The sequence below is a fragment of the Pleurodeles waltl genome, chromosome 11 (assembly GCF_031143425.1).
Source record: "Pleurodeles waltl isolate 20211129_DDA chromosome 11, aPleWal1.hap1.20221129, whole genome shotgun sequence".
In the NCBI taxonomy this organism is placed as follows: domain Eukaryota; kingdom Metazoa; phylum Chordata; class Amphibia; order Caudata; family Salamandridae; genus Pleurodeles; species Pleurodeles waltl.
The window spans coordinates 94549384-94572839 of NC_090450.1; the positions used below are offsets into that span (position 1 = coordinate 94549384).

The following is a 23456-nucleotide window of genomic DNA, read 5'->3' on the forward strand; positions in this document are numbered from 1 at the left end:
TCTTTTTTCAGTGTCTTCAGAGAACCTGCTGATTGAGGGAAGAAGCGAAGGTAAGTTGCCTGACCTTTACTCTTACACACATCACAAACGCACCCACCAGCAATTTTGTTACTGTCTATGTAGGCTAGTGTTTTAGAGGAACAGTTTAGCCCGTAGCAGAGATGGCATCCCATTGGATGACTGCTGCTCAAGCCCTAACTCGGTTATGGAGGACAGCTCTGACGTAGGATCAGAGACTGAGACAGCATATATTGAGACAGCACCTGAGAGATAAAACAATTGAGCAGACTCTGGGAGTGATTTTTCAGTCATCGGACTCCCATCCGACAACTCCTCTTCCAGTGATTCTGAGGGAGGTGATGAGGACAGTCGTGCTGTCCCTTCGCATGCACCATCTGTGCAGCGGGAGAACAGCGGGTTAGCCCAACCCAGAGAGCAGGTGCGTATCGGCTGCAAGCACAGACAGAGTGCTCTCTTGGGAGCTCCCCAATTTAGTTCAGCCGTAAATTCCACTGCCCAAATCGTATTGTGGGCACATCCAAATTATCTATTACAAAACAACCTGGTTTTGTAAGGCAGGCACCTGCGTTTGTTGGTCATGGGCTCAGCGGCCATATTGGGAAATCTACCAAACGCAGACATTTCTGGAAATTAGACACCTGGGGGAGTCCACGGAGGTGTGGCTTGTGTGGATTCCCCCAAAGTTTTGTTACCCAGAATACCCTGCAAAGGTAAAATGTTGAATAAAAACTCAATTTTTTCTTGCATTTCTGTCACACAAACTACACTAATATGCTGGAAAACACAACATTTCTACTGCCCAGTGTTTCGCCACCTGTCCTGATAAAAACACCACCCCATTTGACTGCCTGTGCCTAGTGCCTGCTTCAGGAATGGATCACCCCAGGGTCAACAGTTGCCCTCATGTAAGGACTAACATTGACCATTGTGTGATCCATTCCTGTCACGGGCACTAGGCCTACCTATGCAAGTGAGGTACCATTTTTATCGGGAGACTTGGGGAAATGATGGGTGGAAGGAAGTTTGAGCCGCCCCTCAGATTCCAGAACTTTCCATCGCCGAAATGTGAGAAAAAAGTGTTTTTTTAGCCCGATTTTGAGGTTTGCAAAGGGTTCTGTATGACAGAACCCAGTGAGAACACACAAGTCACCCCATCCTGAATTCCCCTAGGTGTCTTCTTAGCATAATTATATAGGTTTGGTGGGTTTTCCTAGGTGCCGGCTGAGCTAGAGGCCAAAATCCACAGCTAGGCACTTTGCAAAAAATGCGTCCGTTTTCATTAGAAAATGTGATGTGTCCACATTGTGTTTTGGGGCATTTCCTGTCGCGGGCACTAAGTCTACCTACACAAGTGAGGTACCATTTTTATTGGGAGACTTAGGGAAATGCTGGGTGGAAGGAAGTTTGTGGCCCCGCTCAGGTTCCAGAACTTTGCAGCACCAAAATTTGAGGAAAGAGGGTTTTGCAGCCCAAGTTTGAGGTTTGAAAAGGATTCTGGGTGCAGAACCCAGTGAGAGCCCCACAGGTCACCTCATCCTGGATTCCCCAAGGTGACTACTTTCCATAAATGTATAGGTTTGGTAGGTTTCTCTAGGTGCTGGCTGAGCTAGAGTCCAAAATCCACAGCTATGCACTTTGCAAAAAATGCCTCCGTTTTCATTTGAAAAATGTGATGTGTCTATGTTGTGTTTTGGGGGCATTTCCAAGTGCGGGCACTAGATCTAACCACACAAGTGAGGTACCATTTTTATCGGGAGACTTGGGGGAATTCTGGGTGGAAGGAAGTTTGTGGCTCCTCTCAGATTTCAGAACTTTGCAGCGCTGAAATGTGAGGAAAGAGGGGTTTTAGCCCAAGTTTGGGGCTTGCAAAGGATTCTGGGTGACAGAACCCATTGAGAGCCCCACAAGTCACCCCATCCTGGATTCATGTAGGTGTCTGCTTTCCATTAATGTATAGGTTTGGTAGGTTTCCCTAGATGCTGGCTAAGCTGGAGACCAAATTCCACAGCTAGGCACTTTGCAAAAAAACACATCCGTTTTCATTTTAAAAATGTGATGTGTCCACTTTGTGTTTTGTGGCATTTCCTGTCGTGGCACTAGGCCTAAGCACACAAGTAGAGGTACCATTTTTATCCGGAGGCATGGGGGAATTCTGGGTGGAAGGAAGTTTGTGGCTTCCCTCAGATTCCAGAACTTTCCATCGCCGAAATGTGAGGAAAGAATGTTTTTTAGCCCAATTTTAGAGGTTTGCAAAGGATTCTGGGTGACAGAACCCAGTGAGAGCCCCACAAGTCACCCCATCAAGGATTCCCCTAGGTGTCTACTTTCCATAAATGTATAGGTTTGGTGGGTTTCCCTAGGTGCCAGCTGAGCTACAGCCCAAAATCCACAGCTAGGCACTTTGCAAAAAACACAACATTTTTCAATGAAAAAATGTGATGTGTCCATGTTGCGTTTTGGGACGTTTCTTGTCGCGGGCACTAGGCCTATCCACACAAGTGAGGTACCATTTTTATCAAGAGACTTGGGGGAACACAGAATAGAAGAGTTATTGCCAATTGTCTTTCTCTACATTTTTGCCTTCCAAATGTAAGACAGTGTGTAAGAAAGAAGTCATTTTGAGAAATGTAGTTCACATGCTAGTTGGGGATCCCCAAGTGAATTCAGAGATGTGCAAATAACCACTGTTTCTAAACTCCTTATCTTGTGCCCATTTCGGAAATCATAGGTTTCCTTGATACCTATTTTTCACTCTTTCTATTTTACCAAATGAATTGCTGTATACCCAGTATACAATGAAAACCCAATGCAAGGTGCAGCTCATTTATTGGCCCTGAGTAGCTTGGGTCCTTGATGAACCTACAAGACCTATATATCCCTGCAACCAGAAGGGTCCTGCAGACGTAGCAGTATATTGCTTTAAAAAATCTATCATAGTTGGAAAAAGTTGCGGACAAAACATGGTCAGAAACGGCTGGGTTTTTTAGCTCAATTTCAATATTTTTGTATTCAACTGTTACTTTCTGTGGGAAAATCTTGAAGGACCTACACAAAAGACCCCTTGCTGAATTCAAAATGTGGTCTACTTTTCAGAAATGTTTAGCTGTCTGGGATCCACCATTGGTTTCACACCCATTTTTGCCACTAACTGGAAAGGAGGCTGAAAGCACAAAAAATAGTACAAATGGGGTATATCCCAGTAAAATGCCAAAACTTCGTTGAAAGATTTGTTTTTCTGATTCAAGTCTGCCTGTTCCTGGAAACTGGGAAGATGGTGAATTTAGCACTGGAAACCCTTTGTTGATGCCATTTGCGGGGAAAAAACAGATGCTTTCTCCTGAAGCACTTTTTTTCTGTTTTTCCAACAAATAAACATATTTTAGCTGTATTTTGGCTAATTTTTTGGTATTCTCCAGGAGAACCCACAAACCCAGGCACCTTTACAATTCCCATAATGTTGGAAAAAAAGGAAGCAAACTTGGTGTGGACAGCTTATGTTGACAAAAATGTATGGGGTCCTAAGCGTGAACTACCCAAATAGCCAAACAAGGGCTCTGCACTGGGGGGAAAAAGGCCCAGCAGCTAAGGGGTTACTGGCCCAGGGTGGATCCGTCCCCCCAGCACCTCCAGGCCGCCGTTCTATTTTTTTTCACTCTGCCACTCATTCACCCCAGCAAGGCTTTCCAGTATTCATGTATTTGTAATTTATGTGCTTTTAAAAAAAATATTTACATATCTCGAACTCCACCCCAAGCTATCTAGCACTTTACACGAGCACCAGTTGCATTGTACACAGGGACACAAGCAGAGAGAATAATTGGGGAGATTAAGTGATTTACCCAGAAAGAGAGAATGTTGATCCTCCTGCTGATACTTGAACTGCTCTAGCCCTTACATCACATCATCTCCCCTCTTGACCAGCATTTTTGATGGCTGGCACTCCTTTGGAACTCACTATTATTATGCGTTCCAAAGCAGCACCCGCCATCTTGTTATCTAATGCTGCAGCCAAGTTCAATTTAATGTGCTGCTTCATAATCATGTGAATTATTATGCTCCGTTGCTGTTTTACAAAACAAAAGGAAACATGCACAATCCCCATGTGGAGATTCTAGTTAACTAGTAAATATATTTCTACTGTACCTGGATGTAGCACCATAATTTTGATTCTGCCGTCTCTATTCCCGGCAGAAAAAGAAAAGGATTTGTACTGGTTAAATGTGGCGTGTGTAGTCTAGTCGCCACATGCATGTTATTAATGTATTTATTTATTGGAAATTAGGTATGTAGATAAAGATGCTGACCTTCTGGTAGCTTCCCGGGGCTGCTATGAGGCAGATGCTACTGTTTGGGATACTCCCAATCACCTCTTCTTCTGTCGAATCACTGCATGCAGTAGATTGTGAGCCACTCATGTCCCTTTCCAGCCAGGAGTCCCCAAAGTCATTTATTAGGTCGAGCCTAGGCAATTCATGTTGTATTTACTCTGTGGGCTTACACCATGCCTATGTGATATTGTAGCATCCAGGATAATGTGCTGCATGCCTAAACACTTATAAGGTGTCAAAGGAGAGAGCTATTGGCTATGTCAATGCTTGTTTGTCATGGAGGTGGAACGAGGGTTAATGCTTTTCAACTGCTGTCAGTGCTACACATGGTATTGCATAAACTGGGGCAGGATCTAGTCAGCTTTTGGACACACTCTTTTAGGATTGGACCAGGGATTGCAGCAGTGAACCTGGGATGGTATTGAAAACAGATTCGGAGGATAGGCAGATGGAGATCTAGGTGTTGTGAGCTCTACGTTTCAAAATATGTGTTTTTTTGCATGATGGAGGTGGGGAACATGTCAACTACTAACACCTTGTTTTTTCACCGTAGTTTGCATGAGCGTTCTTGGGAGGAGTAAGCTGGCGACTTGGATAGTTGGACACTTTTTTGTGCATTGGGCGGCTAAGTATGCCGACCAGCAGATTTATGGACGAAACTTGGGATTACTCAATTGCAGACATGAGGTGCTATGGTGGGGTAGGAGTGGGATGCACTGGGGCAATTTGTTGGTGTTTTTAGCAAAGCTGGTTCCGCAGAGGGGTTGCCAGGATATGCGCCTTCTGGTATCACAAAAATGCTTCACACATCGGGCTGTGCTTCTTTGGGGAGCAGGGGCATAGCTTCAGGGGAGGTGTGTGGGGTGCTACACCCCCATAATGAATGCATTTTCTGATAAATGGTTGGGTACAGATGTTTTCAGGTGGGTATGGTGTGATGTCAGCCTGATTTCACAAAGAATTTCTACATACATTTAGACAAAAACACACACACACCCTATCTCCCTCTCAGTTTTTCCTTTCTATTTCCACAGCCCCCTAGGCCTTTTCCATGCTCCCTGCTTGTGCCTTGCCGTATAATGTTTTTAAACATTATATGCCAGCCTGATTGTTGGAAAATCTAAAGCTCCTACGCCTCCCCCCCAATTTTACTGACCAAGCTACACCCCTTCTAGGGAGCTTGTCAATGATAAAAAAAACAGGCATCCTAAAGGAAAATTTCGTCAAAGCTCTTGAGCGATAATTGGACACTAAAAGAGCCATAACATAGTTGGAATAAGAAGGGGACAACACAGCAAATTCTTGCTCAGAGGACAGCAATGAAAAAGATTAGTTTTTCAATAATATTGCACTCCAGTGCAACAGTGGTAGGAACAATACGATCACCCCCCACAATATGCTATTTCCTCTTTTTTCTCTCTCCTTTTCCCTTGGCAGCTGTGCTCTAGACTGGCAAGTGTCCATCTTTGAAATTGTTTCTCACCTATAAAATCAGGTTTTCTTTTGTTTAGGGGAGTATTTTGTTGGCCTGCTGCTTCCTTCCAGTTTCAGACTCCCCTGCTTACCTTTGGCAAGAAAGCACTGCTCCCTCCATGCCCTGCACTACTGCTGAGCCCTTTGCAGTGAATGGAGGTTCGGGCTGGACACATGACCTGACATCATCATGGCGGGAAAGGCATGCTTTAGCACAGGTGGCACCTGGTAAAACAATATTTTTTGCCACCTTTGTGAAATTGGGTTGTTGGTTGAGGGGGTGAAACCTTGCTCAAGCACCAACCACAATTCCTTGTCAGGGTAAGCCACAAAATGTCACTAAATTAACCTGTGCTTATCTGTCTTGTAGCCTGGCACAAAGGCAGTCAGGCTTAACATGGAGGCAATGTGTAAAGTAGTTATGCATCACACAAACAGTAATAAAGTGAATACACAACACAAGAAAAAATTCCACACCAATTTCGAAAAAGAGAGTATAATTTAATAAATTATTTGAAACCTAAACAACAGTATTCAATCAGTAAAACTAGAGATGTGCAATTTCAAAGAATTAAGGTAAGCATATTGCCTAAAAGCACAAAATGCCACTCACAGCTCTTTGGTCATGCAAGACTGGGTGAAAGTCACAAGTTTAGGCTGACCACCATAAAGCGCTGGCCGGATACAGGGGCCAGGTTAATCCCACTCAAAAAGTTATCTTCTGAAGTCTAGCAAGAAGACTTCAGTTCACAGTGGAGAAGGCCATGAGGAGCAGGAAGAGCATCGTGGATGGTCATCGCTGTAGCACGAAGAGCAGACAGGATGTCACAGATAGTTGTCGCTGTAGCGCAAAGATCCTGTTGAGTGTAGCAGATGGTCGTTGCTGGAGATTTGCATTTGCGGTCACCTCAGGTTGTTGATGCTGTAGCACATAGTGCAGATCTTACATCGCTGGTTTTCACTAGTGGTCGCTGTAGCGTGAAGAGCCAGGTTCCCCAGAGCTTTGCATTGGTGGTTTGCGTAGGCGGCAATCGCTTGGCGTGATTGGGCCCGTTCACAGTCATAAAAACCCCTAAACATCCAAATTTCTTCTTTTCTTCAAGTGGGAGCTAAACTGAGGCCTCAACATGGGCAGAGGACCTGGTCGGCACCTCTTGGGGATCAGGAACTCACTCCAGCAGAGGCCAGCAGGGCTCAGTTGCAGCAGGTCAGCTGGGTAATTGCAGAGGGGCCTATGGAGCATGTTATGTCCTCTGTAAAGCAGAACAGGAGGTCAGCTAGCTGTCCTTTGGAGTAATTTCAGCCTGAGATGAAGGGTGCAAGTCCAGTTTGCCTTCACAGCATGCAGAGCAGGCCTCAAACAGTAGAGTGTCCTTCTTCCGTAGTAGGCACAGGTCCAAGAGTGTACTGAAGAGAGGGCCTGAAGGTCTCTTATTATACCTGATTATTCCTGGTGCCAACTTTGAAGTGGGAGAATCTTCTGGAGTTTTCCCTCTTCTGTGATGTCTGAAATGTCCTGCCTCCCTGCCGTGGTCCCAGTCTGTTTGGTGCTACAATAGCATAGTTTGAAGACCTTTGTTTTTGAGCTGAGCAAGTAGTTTTGAAGTGCAAGTGTGGTAGGCAACAGCTCCACCGCCCCATCCTTCCAGAGATGGCCTATCCTGCTAACACCTACCCCCCCTTTTGTGATACTGTCTGGGGGGAATACACAAAGGCCAACTAACTACCAACTATACCTAGTCATGTGACCCAGAAACAGGCTGAAGGCATTAAATGGTTAGGACAGGAAAATGCCAATTTTCTAAAAGTGGCATTTCAAAACTGTAAGTTAAAATCTGACTTTACCATTAAAGAGTGTTACAGTTAATCAGCCACCAAACATGACTTTCCTTCCTACTTCCAATCAAAGAGTATTACCTATTAAATGTAACAAGGTAACCCAATGTTATCATATTGGGGAAATAGGCCTAGCAGTAGTGAAAAACACATTTGAGAAGTTTTAACTACCAGGGCATGTAAAACTTAAAAGTAGATGATCACCTTTTTAAATACAATGCACCTTGCCCCATGGGCTTTTTAAGACCTATACTAGGGATGATTTATATGTATTAAAAGGGAAGGGTTAGGCCTGGCAAAAGGTTTAATTTGCCAGGTCAAAATGGCACTCAAGGGCACACACAAGCACCATAGCAGACCAGAGACATGTTTAGAAATTCCTTAAGTAAATGGCACAATAAGTACTTCTGGCCCACTAGTAGCATTTCATTTACAGACCCTGGGTGAATGTAGTACCACTTCCATGGGGACAGGCAAGTAAATTAAATGTGCCATTTGGGTGTAAGCCCATTTTTGACTATGTTTAAAGGACAAGCACTTACTTTAGCACTGGTTAGCAGTGGTAAAGTGCACAGAATCCTAGACGGAAACATGAATGAGTTCAGAAAACAGGAGAGGTGAAGGCAAAAAGCTTAGGCATAACCCAGTAGAGATGGCCAAGTCCAACACAACCCCCTCCAGCTAAAAGTCAGGGCAAGCTAATCAATACCTTGGTGGGCTTCCCTGGTTAGGTGATAGAACGTGGATGAAAGCCCTCTTATGCAGTGGCACTTGTTAGTTCTATGCCCCTCTGAACTTACAAGGATCCCTCTGTCAACCTTCTCTTGAGCCACTGGAATGACCCATGGGTATCTCTTCTTCTCACTTGTGGACTCCATCTATAAAGCACCTAACCTCAACTTGCTCACAGATGCATCCCAGTAGGCAGACAGTTCCACCATGGCCAACAAAGTGATGTGGCCCATACTACTCCTTGGATCAGATTTCTGTCCCCAACCCAAGGAGTATGCTGCACATAAAGACAGCAACCAGCAAAGGCCACTGGCAGCTGTCTGTGTCATCCCGGGTTCTTTGACCTCTGATGTTTTTCAGAGTTGGGGGGGGCAACAGCCCCAGGTGCTAGGCACCCTACTTCCACTCTCTTTCCCACCAGTCCAGGGGTGCTATCCTGAGACTGGTTTTCCAGCCCAGGGTATGTACCCTGAAGTGGACCAGCAGTCAGGGGTGAGACTTTCCTCCCCTTCCCTCCATCTGGGCCTCTTTACTCTCCCTATTTATAATATCCCCAGAAGCTTTAGCTTTCAGGGCATGTTGGGCAGCTGCCCCCCTAGCTCCACCAATACTGGTGTTAACTAATTCCCCAAACTACTTTCAATGGGCATTAGGGACTATGATGACCCTCCTATGTGTTACCTCCCCACCCCATTCCACAGTCACCAGGGCTATAGGGCAGAAGAAGTCCTGCCCATGGGTTTGAGTCACACTACACATCCATCCAGTGTACTCATCTGGGAAAAATAGCCTTTTCTCTACCATGGTCTGGCTTTCACCGGTATCCCTCAGATCAGTGATAGGGATCACATTCACTCAGAAGTGACGAATCCCACCATCAGGGATCAAAATAATACCATCTATGTCAATCTCACAAGTAAGGGAGACTAGGGCATGTTCTATCACTTTCCCCTGGGGACTACCTACCCCAAAGGCCACATTGGCCACCCCGGTGAAGTTCCACCAGTGCGTGATTTCTTAGTACAGACCAGATTCCCTTGCTTGTGACCCAACTGTGAGCAATCAACGCACCGATGTTAGACATGGGACACTTGTGGCCACTGCCCACTAGAACTGCTCCCCCTATTCTTAGGACGGATATGGGAAACCTTCCCCCCTCCACACACTTCTGTGAGCTGTCTAGGTGACTCTGGACCTCCCCTTCACTCTGCTGGAGGCAATCTGAACCGCCCTGCCCAGGATCTCTCCCAGGTACCTTCTCAGACACTTTGGTACTAATCCAGAGGTCTGCCTCCTTTGCAAGCTCCCTAATCTCAGTGAGCTTGTGGTCAACCAGGTGTTGGCGCACTTCTATGAATTAGTTATTGAGCATGTCGTCTCTCAACATTAGATTGTCAGAAGCTCATAACTACTCACTTGGCTGCCCTTCATCCAACCACTCTGTGCCTTACTTTAGGAGTCCAGAAAATCTATGCAAGACTGGTAAGACAGTTTATGACTGTCTCTAAAACCTTGAGCGGTATCCCTCTGGGATAGACCAAACTTTGTGATAAGGACTGCTTTTATGGTGGTATAGTACATCTGGTTAGGTGCCTCTATAGCCAACATAGTATGCCTCCCAATAGCTGGCCTATGCCTACACAGACAAGTCCCCCAAAACTCCTCTGGAACCGTATACATTTTTAAGGCTATCTCATAGGCTGTGAACCACCTCTCAATAGCATCCCTCGCCTCAAAGCTAAGCACCAGATCTTTTGGTATGGGGAATCTTGCGTCTCCATTGGACACTGTGCCGTCATTGCCACCAATTCTGCTGGACTTTGAGGCTTATTTGACTTTTAGCTTTAACTACTTGAGGCTCACTTAATGAGCCCACAACAATGTATTTACCTCAAGAGCTAGGTTTTTTTATCCTGCAGGACTAAGGCTCTCTCCACCCCAGCTGGGATTCTCCCTGTCACAGCTCGTGGCGCTTCTGCTTCCAGTTCCAGCTGGGCCAGCTGCAGGTTGCACTCCCTCTCAGCGTTCCTGTCCTCCATTTCCTCAGGGAATGAGAGGACACACTGCTTCCTGTACTGAACCCAATACAGGAGCCCAGTAGCGGACCTCAATCCTGTGGGTCTCCCACCCTCCCTTGGTTCTAGGGTCAGGGACATAAGACTCTCCTCTCTTTCCACGTTTACCCATGCTGCTGTTGCAAAGTTATCCTTCTCATCCTCAATTTCCTTCTCCTCCTTATCCGTCTCATCCTATTCATCATCGTCCTCATGCTCCTGTGCTGCAGCTTGCATGATGTGATGTGTGATGTCCTCCCAGGCATAAGGGGGTATTTCACACACAGACTCTGGAGAGCACTTTTCCCAGTCCTCTCTCCCTGTGCAACGTTTTCAGCTCAGCCATACTCTAGCTTTCACTGTTTTCAAGACCCAACTCCATCTTTTCAGGCATGAGCCACAGGCTCACAAAATGTGAGGTGGGAATTAAATTTGGAAAAAGAAAAATATGGCCAATCAAGGAGAATTAAAAAGAAGTTGAAAATTGTATCAAATTATTTATATGGGACTTTAGTGTTACACTTATCACTATATGGCAACTGCACAAACAGAAGTACTGAATCGGAGCACCTAGGTGAAAAATTAGGTTGTTGGTTAAGTGGGGTGAACCCCTACTCAAGCAACAGCCACAGTCCCTGTCAGGGTGAACCACAAAGTCACTACATTAACCTGTGCTTAACACTCTGGTAGCTCGGCACAAAAGCAGCCAGGCTTACCTTGAAGGCAATGTGTAAAGTATTTAGGTAGCACACAATCAGTAATAAAGTGAAAACACAATACAAGAAAAAAAAAAACACCATTTTAGAAACTAAAGTAAAATATAATAAATTTAACACCAAAATAACACAGTAGAACAGGAGATATGCAATTTCAAGAATTTAAGGTAAGTATAGTTCCTAAAAGCACAAGTTGCTGCTACTTGTGTCTATCTGGTCCTGTAGACCAGGTGAAAGTAACAAGTTCAGGCCAGCCGTGATCCAGGGCAGGTCAAATATAGGGACTAGGTTAGTCCAGCTGAAAAAAGTTTCCTTCTAAAATCTAGTGTAATGAAGTCTGTATGTAGTGGAAGAAGCTGCAAGGAAAAGGGAGAGCATAGCAGATGGTCATCGCTGTAGTGTGAAGAGCAGGCCAGGCGTTGTGGATAGTCATTGTTGTAGCGAGAAGATCCTGTCAGGCGTCACAGGCAGTCATTGCTGTAGATTGGCAATTGTTGTCATAGTGTGCTGTCGATGCTGTAGTGCGAAGTGCAGATCTCGCGTTGTGGGTCGTCGCTGAGTCAGATTCCTCAGAGTTTTGTGTTGGCAGTTGATTAGCTGGCTCTCTTTACCTCCTGTGGAACACCTCCCTTACACTGAATATAAATTAATTTCTGTCAAATGACGGCTTATCGAAGCCTACACTCTCTGTTCATAGGAGACACTCCTTAGCACTGGTACAGCTCGCATTTGGGTGTGATCATCTGTTGTTACCCTTGGGATGTAGCATCTCCTCTTCTGGATGATCCCAACAGACCTGCTACTGTGGTTGTCTATGATTAACCTCATTTCCACCACTCTAGAACTCATAGACTAACTATGGTTGCTATCTGTGTTTACCCTTGATTTAAGAATGAATTGATAAATGAGATTCATTGAGCACACTGTTACCAATAAATGGGCTTCCAGGCACTCACAAAAGCCAGGTATTTACTGCATTGTAAGTTCTGGGATGCAGCCCAGGGTGGAACTACTGTGATCTGAATAAGGCCTACTGCTGTGGTTGTCTGTGGTGAGTCTTAGGTTGTAGCATCTCCTCTTCTGGGTGGACCCCTTTGACTTGATGTAGTGGCCCGTGGCTAACATTAGGCCATGCCAGTCTCTTCACAGAAACTTGTTTTGCTCCATGACCGCATATTACCTCGACTTCTTGACATTCCACATCTACAGCATCTGTCCACACAAGAAATTGAACAAAGTAAAAAGAGGAATTGCTGTGATCTGGTCCATGTGGCCACATGTAGGATTGCACAATCACCCTTTAACTCCTTTGAACTCCTTTCCTGACACTTTCCTCTGGTATCAAATTAAAAGTCACACTCCATCTTATCTACTGCCCTCCCAGGTCAAAATCATACTTCCCTGCAGCTGTAGCTGGTCTGATCATGACAGCCTCCACTTCCTCCACCACCACCATTTTTCTGTTGACTTCAACCTCCTATGGGATGATAGTACCGTGCCTTTGAAAGCCTCTTTTGATTCTGTGTTGCAGATCAGTGAAATCAGTTACATTCTTTGTGAGTACCAATAGAACAACCTGGATTTCATCCGCTCAGACATAACCAACCTTACATGCCACCCTCTTTATATAACAACAGAAGTCAACTAAGCTCAACATAACACCATTCAAGAACTTTATCAACAGTGCACTGATTGAAAGACTCACATCACTAGCTACCAAATAAAGCCACAACTCCGACATCTGGGGCCTCAAATAAATCTCCTGATGATGGCTGACATGCATCCACCACTAAAACTCAGGACATTGAAAGTATGCCAAGAAATTATCAGTAACTGCAGATTTATCAGACAGGAATGCAGGAAATGGCACAGATTTAATCTAGAAGTCATTAGGCTTTTGAAAACAAAAGTGCTATCTTCACAGGCAGCTCATTGCTGCAGGTAAAACCATCTTGCACAGAAAAAAGATTCTCTTTAACACTATCAAGCATTTTCTGAAACCTACGAGCCTACTGTACAGATAATGGCATTTCCATAAATAAAATCATATAAACCCTGGTAACACATTGTTAACTCCAATCCACCCATCCTCATTTCCTTCTCACAACATAACTTAATGGAGCACCTTCAACACCTTCTTCTCAGAAGACCTAACAACCTGTCTCCAATCACTGAGAGCCACTTCTTACTCAGACAACATCAACAGCCCAGCATCCATGATAAAAGAGATACCCGGAGATGACCTGACTCCTCTTCACAAAATCATAAAGTCCTCTTTTGCCCAAAGCATATTTCTGGACTCCCTGAAGACTGGGATAATCCTATACCTATTGAAGTAATCCAACTTGAACCCAATGGACTTAGCCAAAGAGCATTTAATGGCCCATATTCTCTTCTTTGGGAAAATGATCAGAAAAGCAATTGCCTCCCAGTGACACAAAAAAACAAGACAAACAACCACCTCCATGAGTACCAAGGATTCAGGTAATTGTGTTGCAGAGAGACAGTCACCATCAATGGGATTAGTGAGGCACTCCAGACTATCGACAAAAGCAATCCCTGTCCTATCATTTCCCTTGATCTTTCAGCAGCTTTTAAAGGTTGTGCAGCAGCCCCCTCTTCAATAGAATGGACTTTACTATAGTAGTTCAAGTAATACTTACTAGGGCAATCTCACCTGGGTCACCTGAATACATTCAGATTGGAACCAATTCTCCCTAAGGTTCAATATTCTTTCTGGTTTTCTGTAACCTTTATATGAAATGGCTGACAGGGACACTGAGGTGTGTTGAGATGAGATTGACACACAGGTTTACTTGAGAATGTCATCCTTAAACATTGTTGACTGTTGGGATAGAAATCTCCACTGTATACTAACAGATGGTCACCGATACCCTAAGTACCCAACCGTACTAATGTCTGGATCCCTAATACTGATTTTTATTGTCATGGGTAAACATGGACCATGTGTGTGCACAATAGCATAGGCCCGACTCAAAGACTGCAGTCTTGTTGAGCTGGGAGGAGCACCCAAATGCTAGCCTTATAGTTGTGGAAGGCTATTTCCTTCACCAGGAGATAAGCAGTGCAGTGGTGGTAGCATACTGTGTAGTGTTGAGAAGGAGTAAACAGGTCCTTTTTAACCTGTGTCACTGGAAAGAGATCTACCGGCTCACTTACTCTTAAAAGTTCCACTCCTGTGTGCTTTACACACCCTCGGCTACATCAGAATGGTGTGAAGTGCTGTGCAACGCAGACGTGGTGTATCTGTGCTGGCTCTCTGTGTGCCTAGGAAGGGGACAATACTGGGATAATGCAGTACTGATTAATGTGTTTATGGTGTATGTATGTGCTAGAGGTGTATGTGCCTGTGAGTGGTACAGTAGCTGAAGGATGTAGTGCTGTGGAGTGTGTGCATGATAAATGTATGTGCTGTCTGTATACATACCTATGAGTGGTGCAATACATGAAGGATGGAGTGCGTGCATGATAAGTGCATATTTTGGGTGTATGTGTGCCTATGAGTTGGACAGTACATGAAGGATACAGTGCTGGGAAGTGTGTGCATGTTAAATGGAAGTTCTGGATGTATGTTTGCCTGTAAGTGGTACAGTACATGTGAGAATACAGTACTGTGCAGTGTGCACAAGTTGTATACATGCACTGGGTGTATGTGTGCTTGTGGATGGTACAATACATCGAGGGCCTTGGGCTCCATTTTGAGACAACCAGACCTGCATGATGAAACATGGAGAGGAGGTAGAGAGATCCACAGAGACAGATTTGTGTATTGCTGCATTCCTGTAAGCTGGGTGGGACTCACACTGGGGATTGGAGGACCAGGCCTCCCCTGTACACTTCAAAGGGTGCTCTTTGATTCAGTGAGAGGTAAAGGAAAAGGAAGGGGCCTGGGCACATCTCAGGAAAGGGGTGGGGTTGATAAGAGAATCATAGAGAGTAGGGGTAGGAGCCCTCAGGGAACCTTTTGAGGCAAATATCACTGTGGTTGGCATCCACGTGTGAAATCTAGTTACTCCCACAGCCTGTGTTGTAGGACGATCAGCTTTAGAGACATCCCTGGTGTGATAGACTGCCTTTCAAGGGGAAGAGGGAGAAGATTTGTCACTTCAAAAGAAGCAGAACCCCAACATAAAACTGCAAAGACTCAGACACTTGATGACTGGAAATGGACTATAAGAAGGGAAGTATGAGACCCCCAAACCTGTCATCTGCCATGCAGCCAGATGGGCTATATCAGGAGGGGAAGCTCCTCAAGACTTCTGCCTGTGACCAGGACTGAGGTCGAAGCATGTTAGTCTCCCTGCTGGGTAAAGTGACTTTACCCAGGGAATCCAAGACCACTTGCACTGGAGGCTGGAGCACCAGTGCATCCCTGCTTGACAAGACCATTGTGCCCTGTGAGTGTGGGAGGGAATGTGGTCCAGTGCAGAACCCTGTTGAGTGGACTCCCTGTGTGAGATGCGAGGAAATGGCTATTGCACCGTTCGGCTCTTTGCCAATGTGCAGGACTGATTCAGCGACCCACATATGCCGGGAAAGGGCAACTGTGAAGATAGATGTATGAAAGACTGACCATGTGGTAAGGGCTAAAGCCTTGTGCAGTAGCAGTGTGGCAACCCCTTATGCTAGGAGGGGCCACAGGTGAAAAAACTGCTGTGCACTAAGGGTGGCAACCTTGTGCAGTAGCGGTGCAGCGACTCTGTATGTCAGGATGGGCTGCTGTAGGAAAGAGACTGCCGTACGGTTATGGTCAAAGCCTTGTGCGTTAGTGGGACGGCGACCCCAAATGGTAGATGGGAGGGCTATGGAGAACTTCCCCATGCTGAGCAGGCCAGACCCCATGGACAGTGAGTTGTGGTTAACTCCTGTCTTGGTGGTCACCAGGAGCTCCAAGGACTATGACTTGTTCTACGCCGCTGGAGAACTCAGGACACCATAGAAGCACCGTCACTCAAGCGAGGTACTCATGACAAGATTGATGTAGCCACCCAGCATCAGCAGCAAATGAGCACTTACCCCGCAGGTGAAGCCACAGGAAACCTATGGTCGCTGCTGCAGCTTGACCATAAGTGAGAGATTCGGCTCCCGCCAAGTGCAGCTGCTTCGTCCGTGTGCAGCTGACTTACCCGAACTGGCCTGCAGCTTCTGTCAGCCCATGCAGGAAGCGACGCACTCCAGAACTCCAAACTCTCCCCTACTGCCGGTGTGGGTATGACTTGTTTCAGGCCTGTTGGCCCCCGGGGAACTTGTTGCTACTCAAAGTGCAATAGCACTGGAACACTATTGTCTTAATGGACTTTTTAGACTTAGACTGATACTAGGGCATATCCTAGAAGTTACCGATAATAAATGGGGAATAGCCAGTATTGCTAATGCGAGGAGGGAGTGGGACAGGGAATCTCCTTTGATAAACTAGAGCCCCCAACCTCAGACGGGGGATTATGTAGATTTTTATGTATGTTGTATATTTCCTTTGTGTGGGTCAGTGGTAGAAAATAAGATACTTCTCTTTTTCTTCTTTTTTGAGCATTTAACTGGAGAATGATTAATGCGGCTGCTGTGTGATATTAAGTTGGGAGCCAGTGTTCACTAATCTGCATCCACACCTCTCCTCCACCCACTCTGAGGGAGCCTTGGACTGCTCGACCACACTTACTACCTAGAGTCAAGTGCAGAAGGGGTACTTGGCCCAGTTGCTTAGCATCCATAGTAGGCCGGGCCCCAGGGCATCAGGAGTAAAAGGCCTCAGCTTCCACAGTCAGGCCCAGTAACCCCTGCTTGCCTCGTGGCCCTCTGACTGGGGTTCTGCAATTGAACATCTAAAGAACAGCTTACGCAGCATCCAATCCTAGATGCCTATAGCTTACTCAATCTAGTGAAAACTAAATTCACCCTTATCTCACCTGAGACTAAACAACAACAAATTCAAACTTGACTCCATCAATTAATCTAAATGGATTTGAGATTAAACTGAAATCGTCTGGCTCTCAGACTGTTCCCGCACTCTGCTTTAAATCCCCCTTTGCTTAGAAGATGAAAACTGAAAAGTACTATTGCTGCTTCATAAAGTAAATCTTTCCTTCCAGAAGCAGGATTTAGAGCTGGTGTTTAAACTTTGATTGTTTAACAATATGGTAGCCGCAGGATGCTGATGACAGGAGTACAAGAATTCCATCTCATCACTCTAAAATATGTCCACCATGCAGCTGCTCAAGGGATCTGATCAGATAATGACAACACTGTGTCTCTTTTTCCAAAAGGCTGGATTATTTTGCTGAGTTCCAATTAAGAATTCTAACTTGATGATACGTTTTTCAGATGACTAGTCCTGATGAGACCCTGGAATTAACAGGATGGTTGAAACTTTGACATTAGATCCCCTTTTTATGAATATACAGATTAGTGCTAAATAGAACTGTGATTTTGAACAGAATTTTGATTCTTTATATAGAGGAGACGGTCAATTGCTACCCAATGCTGCCTTTTGGTTGCGTATAATAACATGAGCACTTCACTTTCACTGCGACATCTGCACTTTATTCCATTATATGACAGTTATATTGTCTTCACTCACTTGATGATTGAAATGTATATAAAGATTTCAGATGGTGCAACGAAGGCCCATACATTGTATCTTTTTACTAGTATTGAATTGATTGTTTCAATCAGGGTAACTTCAATTGAGTTAGTGCGAGCATCTGAAAGGGTCCCATAGGACCATTGTGATTAGTACTGCAAGTCCCACAGCCACACACATACAGATCTAATAAAAATGCTCCTCCTGGCCACACTATGGTAGGGGGTAACACATGACATGCTTTGAAATGGATTAGTTGGACTTTTAATGAGAACAAAGTTGGAACAAAGAGCAGAAAATATAAGTATGGTTTAACTGTGTTAGATAATGCATGACTATACCAGAACATCTGAACGCTGACAATGTTCAATGTTCATAAGGGTAAGAGCTGGTCTATGAGTTGGAACTACACAAGATGGTCAGGGGGCTTGTTGCAGAAAAATCTACCTTATTTACCATATTTAAAAGATTGATATTGACATGATAATTTGGGATTCTTATGAGGCGCAGATTGGGGGTTACTATGTTGAGGTTTAGACCACAAAGAATAAACCTAGAAAAAGGTAAGATTGAAAGTCTTAACTCTGACTTGGGAAAATAATATTGACAAGGAAATGCTTCCCAGGATCACGCAGGTAGTCAGCGGTTGCAATAAACTTAATAAAAAAACACCTGTGCAAGAAAGCACAGGAAGCCACTCAAACTTGGAATAACCATACGAACAGGCTATTTAGCACAGAGAACAAGTGACATTTAGAGCAAAATAGAGCAAAGAAAGCTAATATTGAATGGAATGGGCTGTAGAATTCAAGCTTAGTAGGATCTTCACCTACAAAATGATTGCAAAATGTCTGTGGATAGGACATACATGCAAGGGCAGGCTCTGTGGAGTTTGTGATGATAAAAAAGGAAACGCAAGTATATATTGACACAGAAGAAAAATAACACCTAGATTGCCAGCTGTTCTATGAAATCCTGGCAATCACACATGAACTTGGAAGGCAGCAGTAGAAATGGGTGGAGAACGTACAACAAAGCCACAGTAGACAAGGAACAAGGAAGGAATATATTTTAGCAGGAAAGATGCGACAAAACTGGCAAGCACTCTTCGACAGGCAACCACACAAAGCACAGAAAGCAGCCAAGAACCCAGGAAGTAGGAACAGGATGTTGAAGCCTATTGACTGTAGGAGATGGAACCTCAAACAAGCATTGGCAGAGCCAATAGGTCTCGCCTTTGGGATCTTATAAGTGTTTAGCCATGCAACACTGCAGCTACCTCTGAGCCTTAAGAAGACGGTCGACCTATACAAATGAAATCCAAGCAAGTTGACTAATAGTTAAGCTCGCTTATGCAGCTAATAATCAAAGAGGGTGTGCAAAAGTATTAGATGAGCACTAACCTTTCACAAAGAAACTCCTATTACAGGCCCCTGACTAATGAATGATTCTGAAGTTCGCATGTGTCTTGTCCAAGAAGTCTATCAGAAATGTGAATAGTAAGACACTTACATTTAATAGAAAAGCAGCCAAACAAGATGCATAGATCGTTGTTGACACCGAGAGAGCAGTAGATTAACAAATTACGAACAACTGCAAGTAATAGTTTGGACCTTTAGAAATAAATCTATTATAGTCCCCAAGAACTTCTGCTATCTACATAAATGATCACAAAAACTCTGTAATTCTATCTAAATTAAGATAGCCTTCACTAAATGGTTTGAGTCAGTGCTTAATTTGTAAATAAAAACGTGCCGGTGCCCAAAGCTCTCCTCTTAAACACGCGGCTGCTGCATTTAAATGTGCGAGCAGGGAATACCGAGGCAGGGTAATCCTAACGCCATCTCGAGCCTCTTCAATCCATTTAAAGCCACTCCCCGCCCCTTCAACTCAGTCTGGCAGCTTTCTGCTTTCTACCTTTGTGACTCTTTTTCATTTTTCTCTTCCTCCCTCTTTCCCAGATGTGTCTTTTGCTCACAGCAAATGTTTGAGGTAGAAGAATAAGCGCTGGCCCTCAAAAATAAGTGCCGGTGCTCAGCACCGGAAACAATAAACACAAATCAAGCACTGGTTTGAGTACTTCTTTGACAGTGTGGACTGAAGAGTGAAAACAAAGACAGCTCAGTTATGTTTCTCCACATTGTTAATCTAAACTCCCGAGACTCTGGTGCAATGTTGCAAACAGGTTTAAAATAATCCCAAACACCCCTTGTAGAGACCAAGCAACTTAGTTATGGGAAGAAACACCACCATTAAAGGGGAATTCAAATTTCTGTCTTCCGGTTTTGTATTTGGAGCAGGGAATGGGAAGCACGGAGTATTATCAAAACACAAATACTTGCAGCTACCAATTATGGCTTACAGCTCAGAAGTCAGTAAAGGAGTCGCCTACTACTGTTTTCGTATCCCGTTGGGGGTTGAAACTGTGGAAACAAGAAAGTAAAGTGTGCAGTACCACAGCCTGTTACTAGGTGTCCCTATGGAGTTCTAAAAGGACCTCTATTAACCACATAAGGTACTGCACCCTTAATGCAGCCTTCTCATAGGGCTTTGGGGGACAGCTGTCCGTTAACCGGTCTGTCACCCGGGGTATTGGTGGGAGGCAGCACGGTCTAGATGACTGGGCTACGGTTGGGCTACATCGGTTAAAGGATGTAGCCCAGCAGGTTTATAATCTGCCATTTTAGGGGGCCAGCCACCATTTTATGTGTGAGGTACATGGTGGATGCCCTCCGGATAGTCAGGGGTTTAACTTTTATTCGCTTTTTAGCATTATCAGTGGCCATTTTTGCCTCGGGTGGGAACCATTGCGCGGCATACACTTACCACATTTTTTGTGGGTGAAGATTTTGCTGGTAGGCACTGTGTGGTTGTCGCAGGCAGATGGAAAAGTTAAGGAGGCTGTGAGGTTGCTTGTGGAAGCTGGCTGCCTTGGTTTAGTGGTTGGAGGAGGCGCACAACCTCGACCAATGAGGTGCGCCTTGAGCGGAGAGGCTGTGGCAGTCTTTGCTTACTTGCCACCCCTCACTTGCAAGGAGGTTCAGGAGGTGCAGGCAGGTGGCAGAGGCTGCCCGTGTGCACGTGGTGTGGCCAAGGCAAAAGGGAATACTTGGGGCGAGGTTGGGGAAGAGGGGCAGGGAATAAGCGCTGTGGGAGGAGGGACGGGGTTTCCTTCCATGATGGGCCGGGAGGTTGAGGTGAACGGGAGGGGTCAGAATAAGGAATAAGCGGCAAAAGGAGTGTTATGGCAGGCATTGAAGTAGCTCTACAAGTGCGTTTGAGGCTGTAGGGGAGGAGCGGCCGGAAACATGTATAAGTAGAATGACACAAAGAGAGCCTGCTCCTCCCCAGGTACTGTCTTAAACAAGAATGCACTAAAGAGTGGCATGGTAGGCTCTGGCACACAGGAAATAGTGTGTGCCTGGCAAGGGAGGGGGAATGTGGCAGGGAGTGGGGAGACACTCAAGAGTGGGGGGAGTCAGGAAGGATAATAGTGTTGGGTGACCAGAGACTGGACAGCTAAGGGTGGTAAGAGTCTGGAGACTCGGAGGGGGGAGGGCCATTTGAGATGTTATGGAAAGGGCACAGGGCCCACTCCATAGGTGGCGGTAGTGAGGAGCAGAGAGTGGGGAGACAGGCCCAGTACCTCCATGGTGGCTCATGTGGGTGGCTTCCATGGACTGATGATGAGGAGGAGGGGAATATGATATTGGGCAGTAGGTGGCCTCCCAAGCAAGTATTTTCAAAGAACAAATGGAGCATGGCCCGGGAGAAGGTGCTGGGAGTGGTGTGGTGAGGGATGAGTGGACATGGGAGGAGAGGGCTGCACAACCGTGTCACCAGGTTTTTTGCAGGTCGCTCACGAGGAAGAAGTTGCAGAGTCAGGAGAGCAATCGTCAGCTCAACAACCCCGAGAGGAAGAGTCCGCTTGGTGCAGGGCGGCCAGTCAGGCGGCATTGTGGGACCCAGAGGTGAGCACCCCGCGTATACTGGTAACGGCCTCTCAGGGGGGAGTAATGGAGATCAAGCGAGCACATTCTGCAGAAGCGGTAAGTCAGGAGTCGAGAGTGAGACACAGAAGCACGAGTGGGTATGGTACGGCCCCTCCAGCTCAATTAATAATTACTCCTCCAGTGGATTTGGGGGTCTCATGTGGTGTGGCCAGTACAAGTGGCGCAAGGTTGAAGGAACCAAAATGGTAACAGGTGGTAGAGTTGTGGCCCAAGTGACCTGGGAGGAGGGCATGGATTTAGACTATAATGAAAACAGTCAGAGGAAGGGGAAATACTAGAAGTGGAGAGTGAGATGGATGATGGTCGAAGGGATGTGTGGGAGTGGGTAGTTGGGGGGGCGCCTAATGCTTCTCGCAGTAATATCTTGCAGGACAAGTCATGGCAGCTCCAGGAGACCAAGAAGAGGATGGCATCATGAACACTGGTAAGGTGGAAAGCTTTCGTGTGGGCACCAACCTTACCGTCAGGTAAGCAAAAACATGGTCAGAATTGATATAGGATAAAGTGGTGGAAGTTGGATGCGGTGGAAGCATGGATGAGGTACGTCTCATGAAAGGCAAATACATTAAAGATGCAGGAGGTGGGGCCCGAACAGGGAGGCCAATGTGTTGAGACCCCACAGGTAAAGAACACAGAGACACAGGTCAGGATGGACGAGATGCAGAGGATAGAGGAGACAGGGAAAGAAGAAGGGGGCAATGACAAGTTAGGGGGTGGTAAAGAAAGCAAGGAGCTCATGGTAAAAAAAACTTCCATACATTGGGAGCGCATTTGATGCTCACCACAAAAGAAAAGATTTGGAAAGGTGACGTGGAGATCATAAGATTGTTGCACAGGAAGCTGAGAGCAAAGAAGGGGTTAAAGGAGGAGGAATGTGAGCTGGCTAAATGCCCACTCGTTGCCAGTAACTATTGAGAACTGGACATCGGCTCTCCTAATTTATGCAAGTGTGTCTTGCAAAAAGTATCCAGAGTGGAGTGTTACATTGCTTAAATATATAGATGTGATCAGAAATGCTCAGGTCTCCTTCAGTGTTAATGCATGGGCACATTATGATGAGGAGTTTAGGGCACGCATGGCGACGGATCCAGAAGCAAACTGGGGGGGAAATAGACACTGAACTATAGCAGCAGACTTTGGGTCCGGCAAAGTTCGGCAAGATGGTCTTCACGGCCAGTGGTCTACCAATACAGTACCAGCCCTTTCAAGCACATCCCACCCGGGAAGGGGTGGGGTCAGCATCAAAAAACCAGGGAGGGACCTTGGGAGCGTGCTGGGACTTTAATAAGGAACTCTGCACGAGGATGTACTGTATGTTCTGCCATGAGTGTTCAAAGTGTGGAGGATAGCACGCTTTGGTACAGTGCTACAGTAACCAGCGATGAGCACATGGGGGGCAACCAGGTTTGTATAATGGCCGGGGCAGCAGCAAGCAGTTACCCAAGGGTGGCAACATGGAACGCATGGGGATTTCAGAGGGGGAGGGTAGGCAAGGGGGTGGGGAGAAGGGCTCATACACCGGTTAACGTGGACAGGCTATATTATTGGTTGCGGCTATTCCCTAACCAGGGTAAAGCTGCTCAGTTGTTGGGCAAGGGTTTCACACAGGGTTCAAGTTGGGTGACGAGGGGCCAAGGCAAAGGTGTTGGGCTCAGAATCCTAATTCTGCAAAGACACACCCACAA

The 23456-nt window shown here is 45.7% G+C and overlaps 1 long non-coding RNA gene across 1 annotated transcript in view; it reads right to left on the minus strand.

Annotated features, from left to right (window-relative positions):
* LOC138265469 (uncharacterized) overlaps nt 1–20841 on the minus strand; it is a 32548-nt gene extending 11707 nt beyond the window's left edge. The window contains exon 1 of the long non-coding RNA XR_011199368.1: nt 20585–20841. This is a non-coding gene — a long non-coding RNA (uncharacterized lncRNA). The remainder of the gene's footprint in view (nt 1–20584) is intronic.
* Nucleotides 20842–23456: the final 2615 nt, after the last annotated feature.